The sequence below is a fragment of the Prunus mume genome, linkage group LG5 (assembly GCF_029339155.1).
Source record: "Prunus mume cultivar Tortuosa linkage group LG5, ASM2933915v1, whole genome shotgun sequence".
Lineage (NCBI taxonomy): Eukaryota > Viridiplantae > Streptophyta > Magnoliopsida > Rosales > Rosaceae > Prunus > Prunus mume.
In genome coordinates this window covers 5829605-5856601 of record NC_142702.1, presented here as the reverse complement: position 1 = coordinate 5856601, position 26997 = coordinate 5829605, and the positions used below count along the sequence as shown (strand labels likewise).

Here is a 26997-nt window from a genome sequence, read left to right as displayed (position 1 = left end):
AAAAGGGTTCAAATGTGATCATGACAAACGAAGGTGTTTCTACCATCACCCACAGTGTCATGAATTAAGAGATCTAGGAAGGAACAGAGGATAGAAATTTCCTCCTGTTCCAGGCACAAGCCTGGTAAGGTTTAGCAACCCAAAAGACAAAAACAGAATGTGCTTATAATTAAGTAGAAACAGATCATCCACACAAGAACATCAACCAACCAGGTACATGATAAACAAAATGCAAATCCATAATTAAGTACAAACAGATCAACCACACATCATTGGCAAAATGCCTTCTTTCACACGGAACATACCATAATTTAACTGGACTCCTTAGTTATCTATCACACAAGGTAATCGGCGTAAGTAAACCTGTTGTCGATGATCTTACACACAACCTCTTTAGACTCCTTCAGCTTTTTGATGCTCTTGATGAGCTTCTGGCGCTTCACTGCCATTGATGAAGGTTCCTCCAGCATCCTCTCAATCCCACCACCATGGTTAGGTCCCAGTAGCTCATTCATAATCTCCATCTCCAGGTCCTTGTTCACAAGGTTTGAAACACTCAGCTGCAAATGCAAACCCATGATATCAATCAACCTTCTCAGCACAATATTCCAATACGCAGTCATCCGCATTTTCAAGTCGAAAGCTTGAGACAACAGGATATGTGTGTACTTCCTTAGACCTCCAACTTCAACCATCCCAATTCCCTTTACATTTATGTTTATCTCAGCGTCACGCAAGACCTTTTGGATGAATGTTTCTTGTTCAGTCATGAGCCTATGCCATTCGGATAGATATTCCGGATTACATGTATAATCAGTTATTTTCTCCATTTCCACTATCTCCGTCATCCAATTAATTGATCTTTCTTTCTTCTTTTCAATAAGATTATGGCCTGCTCTTCTGGCAGACAATTGAACATGGTAATAGTTTTCTGTATTACTCGTTAACACAGACAAAACCACATCCTCAATATAACTCCAAACCTGCTCAACAAACTCAATAGGTATGCTCGAAATCCCCTTAACTTTACGCTGCAAAACTATAAGAAAAGCATTGCGAGGAACAAAATTGGGAAGGTTGATACCTTTGGCCTCCTCCAAAATCGCAATCTCCTCCAGTAAGAAATTACTTTTGTTTTCACTCTCATTGCACTCGTGAAGCTGATCTGAGCACTTATTGAGCATCTCAACAAGCCTAGCCGTGCAATGCATGTGTTTGTCATCCGGGAACTCATCAAATTCTCCCCTCACAAGAATTTTCTTAAGTGATTCTTTGGATGTTCCCATGATCTGCGTAACAGCAGTCATGGCCTCAGCAACAGATGACAGCTTTTTCGGCATTTTGTTGACCTCTGAAAGGTAAGAATTCAGCTTGTCATTGATCTTCTTTACAATATCAGGCAAGTTTCTAGCTATGCTAGCAGCTTGAATTTGTACCAACTTGTCAGCCAAAACCTGAATTCCAACCATAGACTTATCAATCTTCGAAAGAAAAGGATCAGTTTCAAATAACCGATCCGCAATAGCCCTCGCCTCCTCATACGTTTCATCTCGAATCCGGTTCCTTACACAGACATAGCCAAGACCAATATGCACATCATCAGCTGTAACCTTCTCCAGCAGTCCCTCTGGTGCCATATCAACCTTTGTAACCACAGCCAGAGTCCTCTCACCAGTTTTATCCACACTCCGTGACATACTAATTGACTCACATGTGCTAAAATCAGCAGAAGCAGATAACACATTCAAAATGATGCTCTCTTCGGGCTTTATATACTTCATGATAATATCTTTGATTTGATCGTAGATATTCTCAGGCTGGCCGCGAACTGGAACCCTAGTGATTCCAGGGAGGTCAACCATGGTCAAATCAGGCACACCATTCTTCTTCACCAACAAGGTCAATGGGGTGTCTGAAATTCCTTTACTGTCCCCAGCAATCAGATTGGTGGCATTCACAATGTCCTCAGAAATATTGTCCTCGTCAGTGTGCTCAACTCTGTCATTGTACTGCAGTGAAAGCTCTGGTTCAGGATCAGAGTGGTGCTGAAGCCTCATTACGAGAGGAACCCTTGTGCAGATGCCTTGTCCACGCGGGAGGCTGATGCCGGCGAGGGACTCAAGAACACTGGATTTGCCAGATGACTGGTCTCCCACAACAACAATGGTGGGCAGCTGGATGCCTTCATCCATAACCATGAGGTCCCGGAGCTTGTCAATGGCATCAAGCATGGGGCGGATTCTCTCATTGTAGGAGGAGATAATTGGTGCGTTTTGGACAAGTACCAGTGCGTTTGATGAGGTTGGTGAAAAGCCTTCTTGATCGTCTTGTAAAATGGATAAGATTGACGATCTGCTTCCTGAATCAGTTTCAGTTCTCTTTATTTCTCCCATTTTCTGAGACTCAGTTATAATTGAAAGACAAAAAAACAAAGAAGAAGGCGTCCTCTGCTCTCCAACGAAGGTTGCTAGTTTGTTGTAGGGAAAAGCAAACCTCACCTCTGCCTAACAGAGAAAGACTGGTAAATCATATAAAAACAGAGGGGGTGAGAAGGAGCAAGACACAAGGACATGAACATGACATCGTGATAAATACGTTTCAGAAACATATAAATTATAATTCAATCTTCTTTTTTACCGTTTACGGAACCAAACAAAAAAGCATTCTGTAGTAAAAGTTAAAGTGTTGTACGGCGCACTCAGTTGATTAAGACCAAAACCAGACAGTACAATAATTTTTCTAATTAGTCTTCATTTGTCAAATGAGTTTTAGATATATCTTTTTGTCGTCATATGAATTTCTCCACATGAATTATTGGTGTAATTAAACCATCAAAAATAATAAAAGAGTTAGATATTTACAAAAACCAAAAATAGAGTTAGACAAAATCCGCGAGAATTAGGCGAGCCAATCAACATATAATGATTTGGTCGTCGGATTAATTAAGTAGCATATGTTCCTACCGCTATGAGCAATTAGAATGTTCAAATACTTACGCTAATGTCATCACTGATTGATCCACTTGTAAAACTACCTGATACAATAAATTCATCACCAATTATTGCATAAAAGTAATAATCATGTACCTAAACATAATGAACAATACGCATGGATAAACTGGCCAAGTAATTATTTACACTACTAGAAAACGGACTTATAAGCTATAGATTATCTGGGGCCTATAATTATATTGGCAACAACCAACCTTGTAGCTTATACTATGGTTTTCTAGTAGTGTTATGATCTGTTTGATTTGTTTTGTGTAATTGATTCTGTTGGACATGGATGTCTTATCCTATATGTAAGAAAATAATTTCGGCACCTATCCACAACAGCATTTGTTTGACTAGTCGTCAGCCCTTTGTCAGTGGAAAGCGTCATAGCTTCGTACCACACGGATTTGTTTTATTGGAAAAAAGTAAAATAAAAAGTTGACAATCCTCCTCATGCTCGACTTTCGGTTTGGTTCTTATTCTTCCAAAACTTTTTGAAAGTTCCAATGTTCCCCTATCGTCTATCTCGTCTTTGTTTGAAATGACTAGGCATTGTGACCAGAGAAAAGGAAAGGAGGGAAGAGTGCGAATAGGGTTTGAGTTTAGGGGAGGAACGAACAAAAAAAGTCTCTCAAAAGAAAGCTATGTCACGTGTGTGTGATTAAATTAATAGAAATTGTTACAAAAGTATATCATGAGTTTCTATAGGTGTTTAATTAGAGGTGTTAAATGGGCCATGTTGGGCCGGTCCAGCCTGTATAAAGTCAACTTATTTAATAAACGGGCCATGTTGGTCTTGCCCATCTAAGTTTAATGGTGAAAAAAATGATATTATTTTGCGAATGAGTATGAATAAGCCGAAGGCAAACAAAAGCAAAATCCAAAAGGTACAGTCACCTTTGGCATGTGTGGTTCGCCATTGAACTTCTTAGAAATAAATTTCCCATATTTAATCCCACAAGATGAGAATGGAGGATGTTCATTCCCACATTTGGGAACAGTGGGAAATGAGGACTAGGAAATGCAACTATTTCCCATTCCCATGTTTGGTTAGTGCAGTATTATGAATGAAAAGTTATTAAGTTTCCAACATTACCCTTGATTTTTTTTAATTATTAAAGGTTAATATATGAAGAGTTTTTTTAAGGGTGTAAAAAGTGGTATTTAAAAATAATAACATGAGTAAGTTAGTCTAAAAAAATAGTATTAAATGCTTTCTCAAGTGAGGGGAAAAAGTTTCCTATGGTGAGTCGAGGGCATGAACTCCGCCCCTACATGGGAAGTCCTTATCTATGAGTTCATAATTGCATTCCCAAGAGTGCACTTACCAAACATAGGTATGCAATTTGAAACACATTCCCAAGCTCCTAAGCATCCACAATGGTTGTTCAATAGTTCAACGCAATAGTTTAATTTATTGAACTATTTTGACATCGATTAAATTGAACTACAACTTTTCTTGCAATGGTACAGTTCAATAGCTTCAGATCAATAGTTATATCTATGGGTGGGCATCGAGACTGAAAAATCGGAACACCTAGCCGGACCGGATGGAAAAAATCGGAAAACAAATCAGTTGACGAAAAACTCAATAAACTGGACCGGACCAGTTCAAACTGGTTTCAATTTTGGTTTCACACCTTACCAAATCGTACTAGACCGGTTGTGTGTGTATATATATTATTTTTTTTTACAAAATTATTTAAATCCAATACTACCTTTTAATCTTATAACTAATATTTCCCAAAATCCAACTTCAAAACATCATTCTTTTTTAGGCCCAATATCTCTCTTTGCATGAAATTTGATCATTTGTAAATTTTCAAGCCTAAAAAATAAAATTTTAGTCGGAATTTGTATTTAAAAAAATAATAATAATCCGGTCCAAAATCGGAAAAACTGGAAACAGGACTGAAACCAATTCAAACCAAACCTCTATTGCAATTGCATATGGTTAAGTACTTTACCAAATGGAGAGAAGCTGAAACCATCTATTGCAATTGCAATAGAGGGTTCATCATATAGCACCAGGTCACTTGGACTTCAAAAGGACTTGAGACAGTACACTTATGCTTTTGGACATCAAATACTGAATACGAACCAGGTCACTTCATAATACATGACAACACAAAATGGCCAGCTGCAAGTGCCCACATTATCTTATGTTGAGCCTATTATTCAAGCTCTTTTTTGCAAGTGCCCATATTATCTGAAGTTGAGCCTCTTATTTTGGCTCTTGCTTGATCCAACGTGTTACGTGATGAATTCTTTGTTGACGTGAGTTATATGACAACGGTAAGGATCTCCACAACAAGAGAGCCTTATTGTCTAGATGATACATCACATGCATTCGTTGCAAGTCCGCAACACACCAATTAAAGGTGTTTAGGTGCTCAATATGAAGGAGCGCACTCTTAAGAGCACTTCCACCCATTTATCATGGCAAAAGGCAAAGATAAGACAATGACTGTTACTATTCACGTGAATAGTGACAGCTCTTGCAAAAGGTTTGTGGTGTTTCTATCCATTGCTAGGAAACTCAAGGGAAACCACTATTCACATGAGATATGAGGAGAGGAATTTGTATAGAGTTTTGATGTGGGAAGTGAAGAATATGACCAAGTATTATTATTTTTTTTTAAATCTGAAATTTTAAGTTTTTTTTATTTTCATTTTTTTATTTTTGTTGATGACGTCATTGCTGACATCAGCAAACCCCGGCAACAGCCCATGCTGTTCTTGCCTTTGGGCCAGTCCAGACTTGTGGAGCCCACCAACTGCTCTGGCTGCATTTGCCCGCTGGAAACACTTTTTGGGCCTAGGCCCCCTTGCCCGGGCAAATTATTGCCCGCTGGAACTGCTCTAAGGGACATTGACTTGCACATTTGTTCCAACTTGTCCTATATTTACTTTGCGGTGCCTTGCATCACATTGAACACCACCTCGTTGGCTGCTATGTTGTCCTTTTTCCCCATATCTCAAAGCTAATCATCAACAAAACCTTCCATGAAAATGATTGGATTTCTTATATGTGGTATAGCAGTGAGGAAACCATTGGTGATATGCTAATTTGTTGTAAATTCCTGCAAACTCACTCCCCCTAATTTCCATACGTTTCCCTGTTTGGACCATGTCTCTGCATGATAGTTTTCTCTTGAAATGTTAAAAATATCCAGAGTCCGTAATTGTCTACATGTCAAGCATTTTTATGAGCAGGTACAGTCATTGTTGTTCTATATGCAATCTTCAGTTAGTGACCCTCTTAGAAGAGGAAATAACACAGCACATTCGTCCGATGTCTACCACATCAAATTCAGATCTAGTAATTTGGTAGCCATAGGACATTCTGAAAATCGCTTTATTAGGCAACAAATCTTAAAAGTTTCACAGTTTCAATCACACTTAAGGTATTTGCAAAGAACAGAAAACAAATGGTTGGAGAGGCTTTTCTCTCTGCTTTCGTCCAGGCGCTGCGTGGTGAGATTGCTTCATGGGAGGGAGTTCATCGACTTGTTCAGAAGAGAAGGCACTTTCCTTATTGTTCAGTTTTTCTGAAAGGCTACGAGTTCAAAGAAGGAAATCTAGTTTTACTTTGGGTGGCAGAAGGGTAAACTCCACAAGCTGAGAGTTGGCTGTCTTTGTGTCTGGGGAATTTTGTTTTAGATTGGAAGGGGAAGAATCACATAAAAAAAAATTCTTAAAAGAGCGTTTATTTATTTATTTTGCCTTTCCATATTACAAAAGCACTTCCATAAAATCAACCTATTGCACTTTCAGTTCATTATAGTTTTGGGACCCTTGCATATAAATAACACAAATCATGCCAATATAAAGTCTCAAACCTTTGCATTCTCATTCCGAAGAGTATATATGAACACTTGCATAATGATGACAAATATGAAGCTGTGATCATGTGAACGCATATAAGCCCAATCAGGCAAGATCCTTCAAAAGAACAAGAAAAACCTCAAAATTACCATGACACGCAAACCCAGTCGGTTAAATGCCTTCTTTCACACGAAACATACCATAATTTAACTGGACTCCTTAGTTATCTATCACACGAGGTATTCGGCGTAATTAAACATGTCGTCCATGATCTTACACACAACTTCTTTAGACTCCTTGAGCTTTTTGATGCTCTTCATGAGCTTCTGGCGCTTCACTGCAATTGATGGAGGTTCCTCCAGCATCCTCTCAATCCCACCACCATTGTTTGGTCCCAGTAGCTCATTCATAATCTCCATCTCAAAGTCCTTGTTCACAAGGTTTGAAACACTCAGCTGCAAATGCAAAGCCATAATATTATTGCAATACGCAGTCATCCGCATTTTCAAGTTGAAAGCTTGGGACAATAGGACAGGTGGGTACTTCTTTAGACCTCCAACTTCAACCATCCCAATTCCCTCTACATTTATGTTTGTACCGTCAGGTCCAGGTATCAGATAATCATTCAAGACCGTTTTGATGAATGTTTCTTTTTCAGTCATGAGCCTATTCGATTCGGATAGATATTCCGGATTACATGTATAATCAGTCAGTTTCTCCATTTCCACTATCTCCGTCATCCAATTAATTGACCTTTCTTTCATCTTTTTCAATAAGATTATGGCCTGCTCTTCTGGCAGACAATTGAACATGGTAATAGTTTTCTGTATTTCTCGTTAAACAGACAAAACCACATCCTCAATATAACTCCAAACCTGCTCAACAAACCCAATAGGTATGCTCGAAATCCCATTAACTTTACCCTGCAAAACTATAAGAAAAGCATTGCGCGGAACAAATTAGGAAGGTTGATACCTTTTGCCTCCTCCAAAATCGCAATCTCCTCCAGTAAGAAATCACTTTTGGGGTCACTCACATTGCACTCGTGAAGCTGATCTGAGCACTTATGGAGCATCTCGACAAGCCTGGCCTTGCAATGCATGTGTTTGCCATCCGGGAACTCATCAAATTCTCCCGTCACAAGAATTTTCTTAAGTGATTCTTTGGATGTTCCAATGATCTGCATAACAGCAGTCATGGCCTCAGCAACAGATAACAGCTTTTTAGGCATTTTGTTGAGCTCTGAAAGGTAAGAATTCAGCTTGTCATTGATACTTGTCAGCCAAAACCTGAATTCCAACCATAGACTTATCAATCTTCGAAAGAAAAGGATCAGTTTCAAATAATCAATCCGCAATAGCCCTCGCCTCCTCATACATTTCATCGCGAATTCGGTTCCTTACACAGACATAGCCGACCAATGTCCACATCATCAGCTGTAATAACCTTTGTCATTGTAGGATGAGACAATTAAGCCCACCAAACAATGGTTAGGATCCATGTTCATTTCAATTGAATCTACCTAATCCAATCCGGCCTATCAAACAGGGCTATAACATTCTAAAGAACAAGTGCCTAGAAGCCCAGAGCTCCATTGGGAAGTGATTAATTATTCCCATTGAGCTTGGCAAAAGCAAATGCCAATAGATTCCCATTGACCAAATGGAAGACTAACAAGGGTCCCAACTCAGAGAAAAGCCCCCAAAAGGGTTCAAATTGTGATCATGACAAAGGAAGGTGTTTCTACCATCACCCCCAGTGTCGTGAATTAGAGATCTAGGAAGGAACAGAGGATAAAAATTTCCTCCTATTCCAGGAACAAGCCTGGGAAGGTTTAGCAACCCAAAAGACAAAAGCAGAATGTGCTTATAATTAAGTAGAAACAGATCATCCACACAAGAACATCAACCAACCGGGTACATGATAAACAAAATGCAGATCCATAATTAAGTACAAACAGATTAACCACACATCATTGGCAAAATGCCTTCCTTCACACGAACCATACAATAATTTAACTGGACTCCTTAGTTATCTATCACACAAGATAATCGGCGTAAGTAAACCTGTCGTCCATGATCTTACACACAACCTCTTTAGACTCCTTGAGCTTTTTGATGCTCTTGCTGAGCTTCTGGCGCTTCACTGCCATTGATGGAGGTTCCTCCAGCATCCTCTCAATCCCACCACCACGGTTAGGTCCCAGTAGCTCATTCATAATCTCCATCTCCAGGCCCTTGTTCACAAGGTTTGAGACACTCAGCTGCAAATGCAAACCCATGATATCAATCAACCTTCTCAGCACAATATTCCAATACGCAGTCATCCGCATTTTCAAGTCGAAAGCTTGAAACAACAGGACATGTGTGTACTTCCTTAGACCTCCAACTTCAACCATCTCAATTCCCTTTACATTTATGTTTATCTCAGCGTCACGCAAGACCTTTTGGATGAAGATGTTAACGACAAATGCACCCTCGTTTTCTATTGTGCTCTTAACCATGTAAATATGAATCGTGCCTATCCTAATAAGAATTCTCTTTTGGCTTCAAACAAGCAAGAGTGCAAGTCCTGTATGAAACTAGATGATCAGCTTGATCATGCCCTGAAATGCTATGCTCTTGGAGAGCACACCACTTAGGGCTCCAAGTGTGCTCTAAATATTGAGTCTTTTCCTTTTCTTACTATTATGCGATTGAGCTTGATTCTTGAATATAATATGTAGATTTCTTAAGAACACGAAATGTAATATGTAAGTGCAGTGGCGGAGCTAGGATTCTTAGCATGGAGGGGGCCAAAATTACAAAATCACTTACACGTAGGTTTTTCATTTTCTGAGAGGGCCAGCAGTAATCTAATTGCAGTAATTGTATTGCTATATCATATATTTTAAAATATATTGCACATGACATAGCAATCACATCTTTTCTAATCACTCAAATTTGAACTCCTACTATTTTGAGGCCTTCACATTTGAAGGCACATGGGAGTTGAAGATAACATAAAACTCCACGTGCCGTTACTGTAGATACACCGGTCCATATTCTGGAGTAATACTATTGCCCACTTGCACAGGGGTGAAGCCACAACAAGGCCTGCCATCCTCTCCCCCCCAAAAAAAAAACAGTTTGAGTCCTATGTATAGATGAAAAGTTGTATTTCTGGAGGTGAAATTTCGGGTTTGAGTCTTTTACCTTTGGAGATGGTCTAAAAGTTTTCACTCTTATATTCTTGCGTTTAAATTCGTGTGATAGTGTGAACACTAAAGAGAACTTCACTGATACTTTTGATAGTGTAGACACCATTTTGTGTTGTAACTTGTCATGCATTATTGAAGTGAGGGGTTCATGCATTTTCGGCCACTATTTGATGTACAAAAGCATAAGTTCCCTTCCGATGTAAAACAAAAACCAAAGCATAAATTCCCATATTAAGGTAAAAGATTCCTATGTCTGCATCTTTCACATTGTGCATGTCATGTTCATGTATCTTTTTTCTCTATTTATCCATGATTTCTCTGTTAGGCAGAGGTCAAGTTTGCCTAAAACAACCCCCTTCAATTTTTTCTCCTCTCTCGGTTTGTCCATGACTTCCTCTTCCCATTTGCTTTCAATTATATCTCAGAAAATGGGAGGAAATAGAACTCAAACTGATTCAGGAAGCAGATCATCAAGCTCATCCATTTTACAAGATGATCAAGAAGGCTTATCATTTTCCTCATCAAAAGCACAGCTACTTTTCAACAACGCGCCAATTGTCTCATCCTACAACGACAAAATTCGCCCTATGCTTGATGCCATTGACAAGCTCCGCGTCCTCATGGTTATGGAGGAAGGCATCCAGCTGCCCACCATTGTTGTTGTGGGAGACCAGTCATCTGGCAAATCCAGTGTTCTTGAGTCCCTCGCTGGCATCAGCCTGCCGCGTGGACAAGGTATCTGCACAAGGGTTCCTCTCGTAATGAGGCTTCAGCACCACTCTGATCCTAAACCAGAGCTTTCACTGGAGTACAATGGCAGAGTTGAGCAGACTGATGAGGAAAACATTTCAGAAGACATTGTGAATGCCACTAATCTGATTGCAGGGGACAAAAAGGGAATTTCAGACACCCCATTGACCTTGTTGGTGAAGAAGAATGGTGTGCCTGATTTGACCATGGTTGACCTCCCTGGAATTACTAGAGTTCCAGTTCATGGCCAGCCTGAGAATATCTATGATCAAATCAAAGATATGATCATGAAGTATATAAAACCAGATGAGAGCATCATTTTGAATGTTTTATCTGCTTCTACTGATTTTAGCACATGTGAGTCAATTAGTATGTCGCGGAGTGTGGACAAAACTGGTGAGAGGACTCTGGCTGTGGTTACAAAGGTTGACATGGCACCAGAGGGACTGCTGGAGAAGGTTACAGCTGATGATGTGGACATTGGTCTTGGCTATGTCTGCGTAAGGAACCGGATTCGAGATGAAACGTATGAGGAGGCGAGGGCTATTGCGGATCGATTATTTAAAACTCATCCCCTTCTTTCAAAGATTGATAAGTCTATGGTTGGAATTCAGGTTTTGGCTGACAAGTTGGTCCAAATTCAAGCTGTTAGCATAGCCAGAAACTTGCCTGTTATTGTAAAGAAGATCGATGACAAGCTCAATTCTTACCTTTCAGAACTCAACAAATTGCCGAAAACTCTGTCAACTGTGGCTGAGGCCATGACTGTTTTTATGCAGATCATTGGAGCATCCAAAGAATCACTTAAGAAGATTCTTTTGATGGGAGAATTTGACGAGTTCCCGGATGACCAAATGCATTGCACGGCTAGGCTGGTTGAGATGCTCAATCAGTGCTCATATCAACTTCACGAGTGCAATGCGAGTGACTCCAAAAGTAATTTCTTAGTGGAGGAGATTGCGATTTTGGAAAAGGCGAAAGGTATCAACCTTCCCAATTTTGTTCAGCGCAATGCTTTTCTTCAAATTTTGCGGGGAAAAGTGAAGGGGATTACACGCATACCTCTTGGGTTTGTTGAGCAGGTTTGGAATTATATTGAGAATGTGGTTTTGTCTGTGTTAATGAGAAAAACAGAAAAATATTATCAGCTTCAACTGTCTGCCAGAAGAGCATGCCAAAATCTTATTCAACGGATGAAAGAAAGGTCCATTCATTGGATGACGGAGATTTTGGAAATGGAGAAGCTGACTGATTATACATGTAATCCAGAATATGTATCCGAATGGCATAGGCTCATGACTGAACAAGAAACATTCATCACAAAGGTAATTCGTAATTCTCATGATCTGGGACTTGGACCTGACACTGACATAAAAATAAATGTAGAGGGAATCGGGATGGTTGAAGTTGGAGGTCTAATGAAGTACCCACATTCTCTATTGTCTGAAGCTTTCGACTTGAAAATGCGGATGACTGCATATTGGAATGTTGTGCTGAAAAGGTTGATTGATTCTATGGCTTTGCATTTGCAGCTGAGTGTTTCGAACCTTGTGGACAAGGACATGGAGACGGAGATTGTGAGTGAGTTAATGGGACCTAACAATGGTGTTGGGTTTGAGAGGATGATGGAGGAACCTCCATCAATTGCAGTGAAGCGTGAGAAGCTCATCAAGAGAATCAAAAAGCTCAAGGAGTCTAAAGAGGTTGTGTGTAAGATCATGGATGGCATCGTTACTTTTGCCAATTAACTTATTGTGTGATAGATATAGCTAAGGAGTCTAGCTAAATTATGGTCTGTTTCTTGTTAATCAAGGCATTCTGTCATTTGCTGATCTGTTTGTACTTAATTATGAAGTCTATGTGTTTGTTTGCTTTTCTTTTTATGTCTCGGGGATTTTAGATATGTCTTTTAGCCTACGAACTCCTGGTTTCATTTGATGTATCTCGGCTTCCACTCATGACATGCCTTCATCATCTTAATGGAAACTTCATCACTATTGACCAAAAAAAAAAAATAAGGTCAGAAAATAGACGTGGCAACTATAGAGACAACAACATTTGTAGAGTAGTCGTCAGCACTATATCTGCCCTTAGTTAACTAAAAAACGAGTCAATACAAGAAAATTAAATTTACATTTTTAGATTTACATCTCACCCATTAGAGCAAAAACGTAATTTATATCTGCAGGAGATGTGTAAATGGGATATAAAAGTGGCTTTACAATCCTGAATTTACACCTTCTCACTGTGGAAGCTCTTAGTGGAAAGTATCGTAGTGTTCGAACCAAATTCCTTCTTCGTTTTTTCTGGTACAGAGCCATATTCTTTTTCTTTTTTTCTTTTTCTTTTTTCCCAAATTAAAGAACCATATTCCAGTTTAACCTTACGACTTTGGCTTTGGTATTTATTCCTCCATAACTTTTGGAAAGCTCCAATGTTCCCTCGTACGTCTTGTATTTCGTCCGTTTGTTGAAATGATGAGGATGCATATTTTATGTAGATGGCCCTTCTGCGTAGCGATTGTGGCCAGAGAAAAAGAAAGGAAGTAGAGAGAGAGAGAGAGAGAGAGAGAGAGAGAGGGATATTGTTATTGTGGTTTGGATTAAGTGGAGGTGAATGAACAAAAATGTCACTAAAAAAAAAGTTACGTGCATGATTAAATTAATAGAAATTGTGACAAAAGAAGATGGTAAAGGGCAAATAAGAACTTCTCAAAAGCTCATGTTGATCAAACAAATAATTGAAGCCCAACATCGCTTGTATAAAAGAATAATTGAAGGGCACAATGTGAAACAAAGATCATAATTTACAGCTATTCCTTTTTGTTTGTTTGATCTTTTTTTCGAATGAGACACTTTAATGTACGTAGGTAGGAATCTTAGAAGCTACGAATATAGGAATATAGTTATGAGAAAATGAAGTAGGTATTGTGTGTTTGGATACTGAGAAAAGTCATAGCTCAGAGAATTTTGTGGCTAAACCCTATTCAATACTTCGGGCATTTTGGTTTATTGAGAGTAGAAGGCTTGCTTGTGTTTGGTCGGTCATGTCTTCTTCTTCTTCTACAGGTGTGTTAGAGAACTTCAACCCATCCCCTTTTATCATGGTAAAAGGAGGGCCTAAGCTCCAAACATAACCCCTACAAAGGAAAAGTTACATTGGCAAGAAGTTGGCCCACGAAATTGGGGCAAGCCAGAAGGCAAGACTTGCTTGGGCTACTGCCTGGGCAAGGTGACGTTAACGGCCAATTTAAATACCAAAAAACTTATATATAAAAATAAAAAAATAAAATTTTCAGAATTTTGTCTCTTTACAAATTAAATTTTTGTATTTTGTAATAAAAAAATTTTAACCATTTTGTGCAACAAAAATTACAGAGTGAGCCTCTATACAAAGAACAAATGTTCATGAGACTCAAGGAAAGAATTACAAAGAACGCATAAAGTCTGTCTACAGTGGCTAGCCTACCTTCGATTGGTGGCTAACCAAAGAGGATGAAACTCAGACCCCGTTTGGTAAACTGGCTTGAACTGGTTAGAATGGGTTTTGAAACATTAGACTGGGCTGGCTTGGATTTGAAGTCCAGTCCCCATTCAATTTTGTACCAAACAACAGACTAGGATTGAGTTCAAATTTTTTTATTATTATTTTTTTTTTCTTAACAAGAATCAGATGCAAATTCCTAACTTTTTTGCCTCAAATTGAAGAAAAAGCCCCCAACTTTTGCAAGAAATAAACCAGAAACTCAAACTCATATCAATGATTAGTTTCCAATCTGAGGTCAATAAAACAAATTATATAATAAAAAATACATCATTCGGCATCTAACCCAAAAGAGCAAGGCAACAATCATCAAAATATAAAAATATTTAACAATAAAATTAAAAACAAAGGCTCAGAGAGAAACCTGAAGCTTTTTTTAGTTAGGGAGAGAGAGAGAGATTATATATGTTTATGTATATATATATATATATATAGAGAGAGAGAGAGAGAGAGAGAGAGAGAGAGAGAGAGAGAGATTTGAAGCTTGTATGAGACAAATAAAACAGAGAGAGAGGAGGGAGAAAGACAGGAGACAGAGAGAGAATAGAAGAGAGGAGAGAGGAGAAGGAGGAAAATAAAATACGACAAATAGGGCAAACCAGAGAAGACGACTTTGTGTTGAAAAAGAGATGACGACTTCTTTATAAACCCATGTCTGGTGATGGGTTCTGGAGCCGCTCTTATTCTGGATTAGTGTCCAATACTCATATCCATTCCATGATATATTTTAAGCTCACCAAACAATGGTTAGTATCCATGTCCATTTTAATTGAATCTAACATTCTAAAGAACAAGTGCCTAGAAGGCCAGAGCTCCATCGGGATGTGATTAATTATTCCCATTGAGCTTGGCAAAAGCCAATGCCAATAGATTCCCATTGACCAAATGGAAGACTAACAAGGGTCCCAACTCAAAGAGAAAAGCTCCCAAAAGGGTTCAAATGTGATCATGACAAAGGAAGGTGTTTCTACCATCACCCAGTGTCATGAATTAAGAGATCTAGGAAGGAACAGAGGATAGAAATTTCCTCCTATTCCAGGAACAAGCCTGGTAAGGTTTAGCAACCCAAAAGACAAAAACAGAATGTGCTTATAATTAAGTAGAAACAGATCATCCACACAAGAACATCAACCAACCAGGTACATGATAAACAAAATGCAGATCCATAATTAAGTACAAACAGATCAACCACACATCATTGGCAAAATGCCTTCTTTCACACGAAACATACCATAATTTAATTGGACTCCTTAGTTATCTATCACACAAGGTAATCGGTGTGAGTAAACCTGTCGTCCATGATCTTACACACAACCTCTTTAGACTCCTTGAGCTTTTTGATGCTCTTGATGAGCTTCTGGCGCTTCACTGCAATTGATGGAGGTTCCTCCAGCATCCTCTCAATCCCACCACCATGGTTAGGTCCCAGTAGGTCATTCATAATCTCAATCTCCATGTCCTTATTCACAAAGTTTGAAACACTCAGCTGCAAATGCAAAGCCATGATATCAATCAACCTTCTCAGCACAACATTCCAATACGCAGTCATCCGCATTTTCAAGTCGAAAGCTTGAGACAATAGGACATGTGGGTACTTCCTTAGACCTCCAACTTCAACCATCCCAATTCCCTCTACATTTATGTTTATCTTAGCGTTGGGTCCAAGTATCAGATAATCATGCAAGACCTTTTTTATGAATGTTTCTTGTTCAGTCATGAGCCTATGCCATTCGGATATATATTCCGGATTACATGTATAATCAGTTAGTTTCTCCATTTCCACTATCTCCGTCATCCAATTAATCGACCTTTGTTTCATCTTTTCAATAAGATTATGGCCTGCTCTTCTGGCAGACAATTGAACATGGTAATAGTTTTCTGTATTTCTTATTAACACAGACAAAACCACATCCTCAATATAACTCCAAACCTGCTCAACAAAATCAATAGGTATGCTCGAAATCCCCTTAACTTTACCCTGCAAGACTAAAAGAAAAGCATTGTGCGGAACAAAATTGGGAAGGGTTATACCTTTTGCCTCCTCCAAAATTGCAATCTCCTCCTTTAAGAAATTACTTTTGGGGTCACTCACATTGCACTCGTGAAGCTGATCTGAGCACTTATTGAGCATCTCAACAAGCCTAGCCGTGCAATGCATGTGTTTGTCATCCGGGAACTCATCAAATTCTCCCCTCACAAGAATTTTCTTAAGTGATTCTTTGGATGCTCCAATGATCTGCATAACAGCAGTCATGGCCTCAGCAACAGATGACAGCTTTTTCGGCATTTTGTTGAGGTCTGAAAGGTAAGAATTCAGCTTGTCATTGATCTTCTTTACAATATCAGGCAAGTTTCTAGCTATACTAGCAGCTTGAATTTGGACCAACTTGTCAGCCAAAACCTGAATCCCAACCATAGACTTATCAATCTTCGAAAGAAAAGGATCAGTTTCAAATAATCGATCCTCAATACTCCTCGCCTCCTCATACTCTTCATCTCGAATCCGGTTCCTTACGCAGACATAGCCAAGACCAATATGCACATCATCAGCTGTAACCTTCTCCAGCAGTCCCTCTGGTGCCATATCAACCTTTGTAACCACAGCCAGAGTCCTCTCACCAGTTTTGTCCACACTCCGCGACATACTAATTGACTCACATGTGCTAAAATCAGTAGAAGCAGATAAAACATTCAAAATGATGCTCTCATCTGGTTTTATGTACTTCATGATCATATCTTTGATCTGATCAGCGATATTCAAAGGCTGGCCACGAACTGGAACCCTAGTGATTCCAGGGAGGTCAACCATGGTCAAATCAGGCACACCATTCTTCTTCACCAACAAGGTCAATGGGGTGTCTGAAATTCCCTTACAGTCCCCAGCAATCAGATTGGTGGCATTCACAATGTCCTCAGAAATATTGTCCTCATCAGTGTGCTCAACTCTGCCATTGTACTCCAGTGAAAGCTCTGGTTCAGGATCAGAGTGGTGCTGAAGCCTCATTATGAGAGGAACCCTTGTGCAGATTCCCCATCCACGTGGAAGGCTGATGCCGGCGAGGGACTCAAGAACACTGGATTTGCCAGATGACTGGTCTCCCACAACAACAATGGTGGGCAGCTGTATGCCTTCCTCCATAACCATGAGGTTGCGGAGCTTGTCAATGGCATCAAGCATGGGGCGGATTCTCTCATTGTAGGAGGAGACAATTGGTGGGTTTTGGACAAGTACCAGTGCGTTTGATGAGGTTGGTGAAAAGCCTTCTTGATCATCTTGTAAAATGGATGAGCTTGACGATCTGCTTCCTGAATCAGTTTGAGTTCTCTTTCCTCCCATTTTCTGAGAGTAAGACATAATTGAAAGACAAAAAAAAAACAAAGAAGAAGGGGACCTCTGATCTCCAACGAAGGTAGCTAGTTTCTTGCAGGTAAAGGCAAACCTCACCTCTGCCTAACAGAGAAAGACTGGTAAATCATAGAAAAACAAGGGAGAAAAAGGAGCAAGACACAAGGACATGAACATGACATCATGATAAATACGTTTCAAGAAACATATAATTCAATCAATTTTTTTTTTGTTTAAAGAACCAAACAAAAAAGTATTCTTTAGTAAAAGGTATAGTGTTGTACGACGCACTCAGTTGATTAAGACCAAAACTAGACAGTACAATAATTTTTCCACTAAACGAAATATATAGTCTTGTTGTAAAATGAACTGGAATATGCGAGAATATTAAGTTGCACTTAAAGTAAATAAGGCACAATATTTTAATGAGGTTCGACCATGTCTACATCCTCGGAGAGCAGCAGTAGTAACCTTTCCACTATGTAAAATAATAGGGCTACAACTTCAATGTTTACAATATTTGTGACTCACTGATTTTTCTCTCTTGGAGAATTTCTCTCTTCTCTCTTTTTCTCTCCTTTCACTTCCCTTCTTTCTTCCTTCTCTTCTTTCTTCCTAAGTTCTCTTCTCCGTTGGTTTTCTGTGTGTCTTTGCAAGTAGTAAGGATGCCTATTTATAGGCAAAGAAAAGGGAGGCATCATGATGCTTCTTTCCAACATGTGGGCTTGGTCTTCAATAACTTTACAACACTCCCCCTTGGATACCACTAGTAACATGTTGGTTGCTTAATTAAGTCTTGCTAGAAGAATGCCTAGTGAAGTAGGAAACTGGTTGAAAGAAGAATAGTACAGAAATTAGTGTAACATACTTCTAGATTCTCCCCATGATGAATATCTCCCCCTGAAATCTTCATGACTAACTTTCTGGAGGAAAAATCTTTCGGAGTGAGTGGAGGATGTTACCATAAAAAATTACTTAGTTGAGTAAATAAATATACTTCCAATGAGCTATCTCTATATAAATCTCAGAGTTCGCGAATCAAACAAAAACCTGGGCTATTTGTAAGTTCACTTGAAAAGAATATGCTTGTATATTATTTTATGCGGAGATGGTATCAAATATGTCTCACATCATCCCAAAGTAGTTGTGATGGAGCTGAGCTCTATCTGGAAAATACAATGTCTGGTCTAGTATATTTCCAAAAATTCATTTAAGTGCCTAACGTTTAATCCACATAAAAATGCTTCAATACTTTCTTAGTATAAGCAAGAATCTTGTTGGTATAATGCTCGATCTTCGGGCCGAGACAAATATTTCTTGAACTTTTCAAGAGTTTTAATTAATTATCAACTTTTCAGGAGTTTTAATTAATTATCAACTCTTCAGGAGTTGTAATGTATTGCAACCATATCATAATTAATGCACTCATTGCGGCAATATATACATATTAATATTGAGTACAAAATTTGTGCTCCAAGCACATGTCCTTTAGAGACTTGCTTCATGCAATTACAATCCTTCAGGGATTTTATTTAAGGGATTACACTTTATAACACATTATATAGCTTTATATCCAGCTATTTGTCCTGCTTGTACACCTTTAGGGAATCGCTTCTAGCGATATGCATAACCCTTAAAGATAACATGTTGGTCTCCGTAAATGTACAATAAGAAGTAGTGGCGGAGCTACAGCCATGCCTGGCATGGCCCTGGCCCCCCCACTTAATTATTAATCTCTTGTAATATATTATAAAATATATGATATAGTAATACAAAAACTGCAATTAGATTAGTGATGGCCCTCCCAGTTGAAGATTAAAAACCTAGTAGAAGTGATTTTGAAATTTTAGCCCCTCCATACTAAGAATCCTAGCTCCGCCACTGATAAGAAGGCACAATTGCATCTATAAATATGGAGAACCTCAATATTCATTGTTTCTACCAGAAAAATTGTGTCATATAAAGTGAGTATATTCCTCTTTATTCCGAAAACCCATGTATAACCTTCAGTGTTAACATCTTTTGGGGTTCGTGCTATGGGTTTGTTCTTTCACGTTCATTCTCATCCATAATGGAATTGCCTCTTTCCATTTTTGGCCAATGATATTGTCGACATTTAATAATAGCAACAATTTCAAAATTTCAACAGCAACAATTTAAATTTAAATTTTTTTAAAATTCTAGTGAAATTTTTTAAATTTTAGTGATTTTGCTATAGGCATGCACAGATCAATACATACATGTCAATTAATTGTCCTTCTGGGACTTTAAACCATATAATTTACTACAGATCAATACCATATAATTTTTGAAATTTAGCCCCTCCATGTATTTTGAAATTTTAGCCCCTCCATTTTTGGAATCCAACAGCAACAATTTAAATTTCATTTTTTTTAAAATTCTAATAGTAACTTAAATCAACAATCTAGATTAAATCTAAGTTATTTTAAAAGTAAAAAAAAAAAAGATCCAACGGCTAAAATTTAAATCTAACGGTCAAAATAATATTTTAAATTAATCTAAATTAGATCCAACTCCAAAACTCACTCCAAACTCTATAAATACTCACCCATTTCTCAATTAATCTACCAAAAACATTTTTTCTATTTCTTAATTTATTTTTCCTTTGTCAATTTCATCAATCTCCTTTCATTCTCATACTTTTCATATTATTTCAAGTATGTCATCTTCTTCATTCTCATACTTTTCATATCATTTCAAGCTTTCAATGGATAACCGTGGCAATGCCATCTTTTCCTTTATGTTTGATGATGATTCAGATGATGAGGAAGAACATCAGAGAGTGAGACAAGCCATTCTCCACCATACTTCACTAAAGAATGAAGCCACCAAACATGGTGGGTCGATAGTCAGTCGTGAGTACAAGAATCGTGAGAGGGAAGATCGTCATCGCAATCTCATGTCCGACTACTTCGTTGAAAGGCCACATTTTAATACTACGAACTTTCGTAGGTGGTTCTGAATGCGGAAAGGGTTGTTTTACCGCATCTTTAATGATGTTGTCAACTGTGAGCCATACTTTTGCCATAAAAAAAGATGGGCTCGGTCGACAAGGGTATCCCTTGAGCAAAAGTTAACCGCTGGCTTTCGTATGCTCGCATGGGGATGCTCGGCTGATGCGATAGACGAGTACTGTAGATTGGGTGAAATCACAGCTCTTGAATTACTCTGTAAGTTTTGTTGTGTTGTTGAAGCCATGTACGGACAATGGTACCTTATGTCTCTAAATCCAGCTGACCTTTGTAGGCTATTGCACAAGGCCAGTTTACCGGTCACAAAAAAAACCCCTCACTGTTATGCTAGAGGTCGTGGCCTCGTATGACACATGGATATGGCATGCCTTTTTTGGAGCCACTGGATCCAACAATTATATCAACATTTTAGCTCGTTCTCCATTGTTTGATGATGTGGTACATGGAGTGGCTCCTCATGTTGAATATATTGTCAATGGAAATCAACACCATTAAGGCTACTGTGGGAACGATTTTCGTCCCATAAGAATATTCGCCTAAGATACCTTCGTCTTCTTCGCTTCTCTTTCTCCCTGCAAAACAAATCATAGTAAAAGGACCACACCAGGGGTGTGTTGGCCAAAGGCCCTCCGATGCCTAAGTTAGGTTGGGTGTTTGTAGGAAAACCGGGTGGCCGGAGCCATATGTGGTGGCCGGAGCCTTGTATGAGAGAAAGAAAGAGTATGGCGGCTAGGGTTTGTGAGGGATAATTTCTGCAGAGTTTCAGTAGGAATTTAGACGTACCTCAACCGTTATGCATAGTCATCTATTTATAGGTGGCTCAAAGGCTAAGGTTTCAGAAGAATAATTCCATAGATATGAAGGGATTATTCTTCCCTGATTTGGCGAGGTTGGTGCAATTAGGGATTTGATTTAAATCAAATCCCTAATTATGGAAAGAATCAAATACATCCCATTTAAATTAAATAACCTCCCAATTAATTTAGGTAACTCCCAATTAGGTCAAATAATTCCCAAATGGGATTGGCCTAATTATTTAACCTAGGGTGAGATATTTTGCTTCCACAGCTACTATTTGGTAGATGGGATCTACCCCGTTGGGCTACTTTGCTGAAGGCCATCTCTTCTCTTGATAACCCAAAGAAGAGGTTTGTTGCACAAATGCAAGAAGCGTACAGGAAGGATGTTAAAAGAGCATTTGTAATACTACAGGCTCGATGGGCTATTGTTTGGGGCCCTACACTTATGTGGTGCAAGGATAACCTCCACTCAATCATGATGACGTGTATAATTTTGCATAACATGATTGTGGAGGATGAGTACGAATATATTGAAGAGAAATCTAATGATGAGGATGCGTGTCCACAACAATCCATGAGGGCCAGAACAAGACAATATGAGCTGGAGCCAAGCATTACATATGAGTACCACCAAGATAGGCAGACTCTCTTTGATTACATGATTCGTCATAATAGAGTTCGATCTCCACATGTGCATCAAGGTCTCCGACATGATTTGATTGATCACCTTTGGAGGAGCTTTGGAGATGGTGAATGAGGTTGACAATTGTTTCAATCCTCCTTTTGTGTTTCAATTATATCTTGTGTGTTTTTTTTATGTTGTGTGTTTTCTTTTGGATTAAAATTATATTTGTGAAATTTCAATTTTTTTAGGTCAAATTTAAACCATTCTTGAACAATATAATAAAGTTGCGGACTTAAAATTTGAGTCCGGAGCATTGGGAGAAAAAACAGTTTGAGTCCGGGCAAAACCCAAATAGTTACTTTTTGGAAGAGGGAAATTTGGGTTTAGCCCCAAATGGGTTGGGGAAGGCCTTATGATCTGTTTGATTTGTTTTGTGTAATTGATTAGGACATGGATGTCCTATCCTATATGTAAGAAACGAAAATCCTACCATGCGCCATGTGTATGGATGCTCCAATTATATGGGCCATTGGATGAGCTGTTGTGAGATGTGGGGTAATCTACACCATTGATAGTGAGTGACCAGTTAAATGGGTTGCTCCATGTAAAAACAAAAGAAAAAGAGAGAAATCTGAAAAGAAAGAAGGGTCTCCTGCTACTTCTATCTCTTCGTCTTCTTGGCACGACTCGTGTCTCTCTTCTTCTTGGCAAGATCAGTCTTTTTTCCATGGTTGCTCTCTCTTCTTCAGTTGGGCTTGTTAAGATGAAGGTTTGATTGTTCAAGAATAGAAGAAAGGAAGGGAAGAGAGAGAGAACAGCCGACGTCAAGTTTTGCAGAGCTGAGAACGGTGGTTTCCAGCCACCATCTGGGTACGAAATTGTTCACCTGCTCTTCCTCTTCTCTCTTGGCGGCTGGCTCTTTCTCTCAATACCTCGCTCTATCTCTTCACTGGCTAGCTCTGTCTCATGCTCTCTCTCCATCCTCTCCCTCATCTTCTCTTCCACCACTCTATAGGTAACAATTCTCGTTCTATTAGTATTATGTTCTACAATTTTTGATTATGGGTTAATTTATTTGGGCAAATTATTATCTTTTTTGTAATTTTTTTTTTTTAATTTCTATATAAATGAGGGCATATTTTCTGAAATTGTTTTCTGGATTTTTAGTTGAAAGTGGAGTTTGTTCTTGTTTTATGAATTCTTTTTTCAATTATCTTTTCCATCCTGAATTCATATTCACGAGTGTGCAATACACTGGTGGGTTCATATTTTGTTGAGTTGTATTCTTATCGATTATAGTCCTATCATTTCTAGAAATAGCATTGTGATGTTCAATACGGATTTTCTTTTGATGAAAGAGCTGCCTCTTTTGGTTTCTACGGCTATGCATAGTGGCAGTTAAGCCTCTCATTACAGTGGATGAAAGATCATAGTTATTCATAAATGAAGTAGAAATATAAAGTCTTATGCACTAGACAAGACCAAGTTATCTTCCCCTCCCCCCTCCTCCCCCCCAAAGAATATATATGGCCTTATGGCCCTAGTTCTAAGTTTTTACGTACAAATGGCTTCAATATATGCTTATCAGTTACTGTTATAATTGAACATGAAAGCGCCATTTGCCAAGGATTCAAGAGAGAGGCAATTATGGATAAATAATATTCATTCATGTATTGGTCGAAAAATTACAGATTTCTTTCAATCTCGGTTATTGGTTGCATTCTCTGTTATGTTAAAGATCTTAAAAAAGGATTTTGCAACTATGGCCTATAAGATTTTGCATTCTCTGTCATGTCAAATTTGATTTATATTGGGTTCTATTTTCTATAGTTTTTGGTATGATTCTTATTATTTTTTCTTTACCGGTTTCGTACTTTTCTCAGGCGTTTCACTTGTGAAGTATGGGGAAGAAGCCCTCGACCAAGAAGTCAACTTCCCAGAAATGCTGAGAAGGCAAAGTTGTAACTACTTGGGTGACGCCAAACAAGGCGGCAAAGGATAAAAAACAACCGTTCTATTGTAACCACTGAGCAGGGGGAAAGTTCCACAATATACCACAAAACCCATGCGGATCACCCTTTGTTTGCCTTGAGGCGATATGTACACAAGAACCAAAACTCATATGATCCCGTGCTACATGTCAATGTCACTGACCATTTATCTCACAAGGCACATATCCAATTGCATTTCAAGTTTGCGCAATTGTATTTCACATATGCAATTACCTGTAACTATCTGGCAATTGGATGTTTCATTAATCCAATTACAATTAAAGTTTGCACAATTGGATTTCACATATGCAATTACTTGGTTGTTGTATGGCAATTGGATGAAATAAAAAATATACAATTACCTGCCACAAAGTTTGCCCTGTTCTAGATAGATGTAGTCTTATGCTATATTAGGTTTTTTTTTTTATGGCAATGCAATGTTCACCATAGAATTTTGGGTAATGCTGCTCTTCGATAAAGAATATCATATCTGGAAGTAGTATAACACTCACCTTTTCTGCTCTTTTATTTTAGCTTTGTTTAGTTTTTTTTTCTTTTAGGCTACTTGCTTAAGCAAACTCTGTGTAAATTGTGTGTCTGAAAATATGATACAACAGTGCTTCAAAAAAATCCGATAGAGCAGTACTTAAAGACACTCATTTTATGTCTTTACTATCTTCACAAATCTTCTTCTTTAAAATTTAAAATAAAAACTTCTCAACTCTTCTTCATTACTCCTCTAGCTTTTCACTCACATCATCTCTTAGATCATATGGCCGGTCACATCCTTTTCTAAAACAAATAGAAGCTGCTAAACAGTTTTATAATTTAGTGTCAGTTTTAATCTCATATGTATATGTTATTTAAAGTATTTCTTAATTTCTTTTGGTTGGGAATATGTAGGAGGCTTAAAATCATCTCAAAGTTTGCAGTTCATTGATCAATGTACCAAAAGATAGTGCTGGATATTTGACAAATATGAGATGCAAGTCAATTGAGCACATTAAGGGAAGCAGCGGAAACTACAAATATGGTCTTCTTTGTGTCGGTTGTGACATTTGGAGTACTAGTATACTCCCTTTTTTATTGTTAACAAAAAAAAAACTAGACATCGAGATAAGCACGTAAATTGCATTTACAGTTTGCAATTGTACCGTAGAGTTGTATTTTGAGATTAGTGATGCATATTGTTATGTTATTGACACCCTTTTCAATTTTGAGAATGTAAATACAATATGTGATTTGTCAATGCAATTGACAAACAGGTAGTGTCATTTGCATTCTAGTGGTGCAATTGACAAACAAAGCAGTTCCATTTGCATTCCAGTCATGCATTTGACAAACAAAGTAGTTCCATTTGTAAATGCAATACACACAAGTTTTACAAATCGATGCTTTGTATTGTTGTTATCATGACCAAAAAATTAAAAAATAATAATTCATGCTTTATATTGACAAGTATTTGAATGAAAATACGGATCGACACATAAATGAAGTTACGAAGCATTATATTTTCACATGTTAAGTATTATGCCATTGCTAGATTAATAAGCATGCCATCGTGATTCACATCAAGTTGCATATTTTGCTTTCGCTCAAGCACGTCAAGTTTGTAATTGATGAACATGCACCACTTAATTGTCATTCCAATTTGTGAAAACTGAATGCCTAATTGGAAATTGCCAAACGACCTATGCGAAAGGTAAATTAGGCTATTGAAACATTATGTATTAGAGTAAACCTCAACGTTGTAAATTATAATAAAGATGCGAAATCTCGTAAATGAGAACCAAAATCTTGCAATCTATGAGATTATGGATACAATTTACAAGTTTATGGAATCTTCATTTCCAAAATAGTGTAACATAAGTCTTTAATGTTGTAAACACTTGTTTTTACAAGAATAAGGAACAATTTTACTTTTTCAAGGTTCAACATTATCTTAATATTGTAATTGAGATCCTTCTCGTTGTAAATTAGGCCATTACATTATTATGGATTAAAGTGAACCTTATCTTGTAATCACCATGTGAAATCTCATAAATTGGAACCCAAATCTCGTAACCTACAAGATCAAGGATATGCTTTACAATATTATGGAATGCTCATGTCCCAAGCACTGTAAAATGAGTCTTTAATGTTGTAAACCCTTGTTTTTACAAGATTAGAGATAAACTTTATAATGTTATGGAACTCTCATGTCCCAAATACTGTAAAATGAGTCATTAATGCTGTAAATCCTTGTTTTTACAACAATAAGGAACACACTTTTACGATGTTATGGTACCCTTGGTCCTTAAACTTTTAACAAAATTGTTTGCTAGAATAAGGACCCATTTTACATTGCTAAGGTCCACCATTACCAATCCTTATAATGTGGATTCATATCCTAGTAAACATGTGATTTACAATATTATGGATTGGGTGAACCCTAATGTTGTAATCCAGGAGCAAAACCTTATAAATTGTTATCAAAAACTTGAAAGTTACGAGTTTATGGATTCTCTTTACGATGTTATGGTGCCATCAGTCCTTAATCTTGTAAAGCATTGTTTACTAGAATAATGACCCATTTTACAAGCTAGGGTCCACCATTACCAATTCCTTGTAATATGGATACATATCCTAGTAAACATATGATTTACAACATTATGGATTGGGTGAACCCTAACTTTATAATTGAGAAGCAAAACCTTGTAAATTGTTACCAAAAACTTGTAAGTTATGAGTTTAGGGATTCTCTTTACGACGTTATGGTACCCTCAGTCCTTAATCTTGTAAAGCGTTGTTTACTTGAATAATGACCCATTTTACATCGCTAAGGTCCACCATTACCAATTCCTTGTCAAAGTGTGATTTACAAGATTATGGATTGGGTGAATCCTAATGTTGTAATCCAGGAACAAGTCCCTATAAATTGTTAACAAAA

At 38.0% G+C, this 26997-nt stretch overlaps 1 long non-coding RNA gene and 4 pseudogenes across 4 annotated transcripts; 2 read left to right on the top strand and 3 right to left on the bottom strand.

Moving 5' to 3' along the window:
* Positions 1-145: 145 nt before the first annotated feature.
* On the bottom strand, positions 146-2576 carry LOC103342844 (dynamin-related protein 4C pseudogene; annotated as a pseudogene). The gene has a single exon (XR_016126905.1). The product of XR_016126905.1 is annotated as a dynamin-related protein 4C pseudogene (transcript).
* Positions 2577-6679: 4103 nt separating this feature from the next.
* On the bottom strand, positions 6680-8276 carry LOC148916732 (dynamin-related protein 4C pseudogene; annotated as a pseudogene).
* Positions 8277-10350: 2074 nt separating this feature from the next.
* On the top strand, positions 10351-12653 carry LOC103342842 (dynamin-related protein 4C pseudogene; annotated as a pseudogene). Its single transcript, XR_016127484.1, has one exon. The product of XR_016127484.1 is annotated as a dynamin-related protein 4C pseudogene (transcript).
* A 2731-nt stretch (positions 12654-15384) lies between these two features.
* Positions 15385-17863, bottom strand: LOC103330860 (dynamin-related protein 4C pseudogene; annotated as a pseudogene). The gene has a single exon (XR_016126903.1). The product of XR_016126903.1 is annotated as a dynamin-related protein 4C pseudogene (transcript).
* Positions 17864-22095: 4232 nt separating this feature from the next.
* LOC148916731 (uncharacterized) lies at positions 22096-24361 on the top strand. The gene is made up of 2 exons (XR_016126904.1): positions 22096-23092; positions 23961-24361. It is a non-coding gene; the product is annotated as an uncharacterized LOC148916731 (long non-coding RNA).
* The last annotated feature ends 2636 nt before the right edge of the window (positions 24362-26997 follow it).